Source organism: Lynx rufus, unplaced genomic scaffold (assembly GCF_022079265.1).
Source record: "Lynx rufus isolate CCGP_SWC_20201006 ecotype Redwood Valley unplaced genomic scaffold, mLynRuf1.p SCAF_21, whole genome shotgun sequence".
Classification (NCBI taxonomy): Eukaryota; Metazoa; Chordata; class Mammalia; order Carnivora; family Felidae; genus Lynx; species Lynx rufus.
The window spans coordinates 12,023,438-12,027,469 of NW_025814836.1; the positions used below are offsets into that span (position 1 = coordinate 12,023,438).

General features: G+C 33.1%; 1 pseudogene; it reads right to left on the bottom strand.

Annotated features, from left to right (window-relative positions):
• Positions 1-3,626: 3,626 nt before the first annotated feature.
• LOC124517475 (uncharacterized) lies at positions 3,627-3,715 on the bottom strand (annotated as a pseudogene).
• Positions 3,716-4,032: the final 317 nt, after the last annotated feature.

Genomic DNA, 4,032 nt, shown 5'->3' on the forward strand with positions numbered 1-4,032 from the left:
GTCCACTTAGTTTATAAATTGAACCTTGGTCCTCTTAATAGGCAAAGTTTTTCAGTAAGTATCGAAGGAAGATTTAAGTAAATGAAAATTTACTGTACCCTTTCTGTGTGTTGGACATTATATTCCACGTGTGTTGTCTTGTCCATCCCCATGTTTTCCATTTTCACAGAGGAGGAAACTTAGGTTCACAAAGATAAGCACTTTCCCTTAGGCCATACAGCAAAGGAGCAGGGACCAGGTATTCAAATTCAGATCTGCTTTATACCAGGAAGCTAATCCTAGGATATCTTTTAGAAATTTTTCTGACAATAATTTTAGCTCGAGGAGAAAGACTAGACACTGTTTTGTGACCTTTCCAATTATTTGACAAGCCCAGTGCTAATCAGCCGAGTCAGAATGATGACCTTAGGACTGCTTATGCCCCAAACCATCTTCTGATGAAATGATAAAATGAGACTGCTAGGCTAATTAACAAGTCTGAAAACATTATGTGAGTTCCAACGATGCTTTTGCTTCTGGCCCATCCCACACCTTCCCCAAATAAGAAAGCAACTAATTTGCAAAACTCTTGCTTCTGTGAAGCAGCTGTGAAAGTCACTGACATATATGATTAGCATGGAATTAATTCCTGTTGGGGAAGCATTATTACCATCCCTAATGAGGTTTAGGAAGTGACTCATACTGTATATGAAGGAAGGTGTATATTATGCTTTTAACTCCAGATGAAATGTGTGGGGTATGCCATTTTCAACACAAAGATTTATGCTTGGGGATCAGGTGTTCATGGCAACTTGTGTGAGGTAGGTTTTTCTCAGTGATTTGAGACTTGGAACAATTCATGACAATGTAAATGGGTCTCTTTGGTATATTTCCATGTTTTCCCTTCATGGGAAATTCTGTGTGTGGAAGACAGTTATAATCACTTTACCCCCTTAAATTAAATGTCCTCTAACAGAGCTATAAGTTTTATCATTTGTTTTGTTTATAAATTTAAATGAAAAAAGAAAAGAGGAATTAAGGCTACTGTAGTTAAATATGGAAATGATTTATTTCAATTACAGAAAAATAGCCACCCATAACCTTTTACCTCATAGATAAGGAGGGTTAACTGAGTTATGTATTTCCTTTCAGGTTGTTACTATGCACATAGCTTTGTTATTTAAATAAAATTACAAAATACATTGAAATTTACATCTTGGTTTCATCACATTCATAATTACATGATTTTTAAAAAAATTTTTTTTTAACGTTTATTTATTTTTGAGACAGAGAGAGACAGAGCATGAACGGGGGAGGGGCAGAGAGAGAGGGAGACACAGAATCGGAAGCAGGCTCCTGGCTCTGAGCCATCAGCCCAGAGCCTGACACAGGGCTCAAACTCACGGACCACGAGATCGTGACCTGAGTTGAAGTCAGATGCTTAACTGACTGAGTCACCCAGGCGCCCCCATAATTACATGAATTTTTTTCTCACAGAAGTACTTCATAGACATCCTTTTAACATTTCACAATATTGTATGGATTTGCCATAATTTACTGAACTATTGCCTTAATGTTGGATTTTACATTTGTTTCCAATTTTTCACTGTTATAAATAATGATGCAGTTTATATCTTTACACAGTTTGCTTTATTTTCACTTTAACTTATTTCCATTGATTTCCTAAAAGGGTAAATACTTGGCCAAAGTAAGTTTTGGATAAATTTTAGTTCATACATAAATGTTGCTGAATAGATTTTTCTGAATGTCACTACTCGACTAGAATTATATCCAGAAAACAAATCTGTTAAATGAAGAAAAAATGAGAACAATTTTAGAAAAACCAAAACTAAACCATTTGTTGTCTTCAAGCACACACTAAAAAAGTACTAAAGCATTTCCTAAGAGAGAAGGAGAGTTACCTCAAATGGCAACATGGAAATGTGAGAAGATATAAAGAGAAATGGAAGATATGTAGGTAAGTCTAAATGAATATTGACTACATAGAATGATAATGATTTAAAACTCATGAGAACATATACATAAAACAACACACAAAAGATGGGAGCAAGGTAATGGAATTGAAATTGTTAAAGTTCTAGCATTACCTGGGAAGTGATCCAAGTACTTATCTCTCTGATGCCCTAATAAATCAAAGATGTTTGTTGTAATCACTGTGTAATTATTAAAGAAAAATACAATATGTAACCACCAAGGTTGTAATTTCCAGAAGGAACTGGAAAATAATCTTAAAATGCTTTATTAATTCAAAAAGTTGCAAGAAAGGCATATAAAGTATGTAGAACACATATAATAAGTCATAGGTAATAAAAACCCAAGATATACCGGGAATTATATTAAGTATAAATGGTCTAAATACTTCAATTATAAAACAAAATCTCTCAAGCTGAACAAGTAAACACCTTACATCTAAGAACACAAAAGAACTGAAAGTCTAAACGAATAAAAAATAACATGATATAATTATATAAAACAAAATAGACTTTAAGGTAAAAGGCATTCTTGGAGATAAAGAAGGATATTTCATAATGATAAAAGATCAATCAGCCAGAAAGATTGAATACTTTTTTTTAATGTTTATTTTTGAGAGAGACAGAGAGAGAGAGAGCGTGAATAGGGGAGGAGCAGAGAGACAGGGAGACACAGAATCAGAATCAGGCTACAGGCTCCAAACACAGAGCCTGATTGCAGGGCCCGCAAGATCGTGACCTGGGCCGAAGTCAGACACTCAACTGACTGAGCCACCCCAGCACCTTAAGACTGAATACTTTTCAATTTGTATGCACCCAATAATACAACATCAAATAGCTGATGCAAAAATTGCATATTTAAAGGAGGAAATTCACAACCATACTGGCTGATTTTACATGTTCTCAACAACAAGCAAACAAAAACAAATCATTAAAGGTATATAAAATTTGAACATGATTTACCATCTGTACAAACAACTTCAGAATTCACATTATTTTTAAGAGTACATGGTATAGCAATATCAAAGTTGACCATACACTCAACCATAAATCAAATCCTAACAGAATTCCATGTAGTAAAATTATAGAGTGAAATAAAGCTAGAGATCAATGATAAAGTTTATTATAAAGCCCCCAAATGTTTCGGAACTAAACAATATATGTCCAAATAACTCAAGGGCAAAATTAAATCACGATGGAAATTTAAAATTATTTTATGAAATGAAAATGAAAATGTGGCACACTAACGGAGGCAGGAGGTAGTTAAAACCATGCTTAAAAGAATAAGTCCATATGTCAAAAAAAAAAGATAAATTGAAAATGAATCAGCTATTGATTTTATTGATAGAACATAGAATAGAAAGTTTAAAAATATTAAGTTAAAAGAAAGAAGAAAGGATATAATAATAATTACAATAGTAGAAATTGGTCAAAGGTGGAACAAATATACAACAGAAAAAGTTACAAAGCTATAAGTTGGTTCTTTGAAAAACTAAACTCTTACCAAGTGTGATTAAGAAAGAGAGAAGACACATACTGCCAATATCAGGAATGCAAAAAAGGAATTACCACATATCTTACAGAAAATTACAAAAAATAGTGAAAGGATATTGTGAACAACTTTGTTTCAGTAAATTTCAAAATTTAGGTAAACTGAGAAATTTTCTAGAAAAATACAACTTACCAAAATGGAAACAGGGAAAAAAATTCTACACTTGATCTTAGCCAAAAGGCTGAGAAGTGATCAGGGAGAAAATTTCTAAAATCTATATAATTCTCTATAGATTAAATAAGTTGATTTTGTAATTACAAAAATTCCCACAAAGACATCTCTTGACATGCTGGTAATTCTTCCAGGCATTTAAAGAATAAATAACACTGAATGTGTACAAACTTCTCTAAAAAATAATATAAAACAAAACAGAGAACGTATGTCATCTTGTTTTATGTGGCCAGTACCTTGAAACTAGATCATGACATGAACATTTATAAGAAAGGAAAATTATAGGCCATTTTCAAGGACATAAAGCCAGGGCACCTGGGTGGCTCAGTTGGTTAAGCA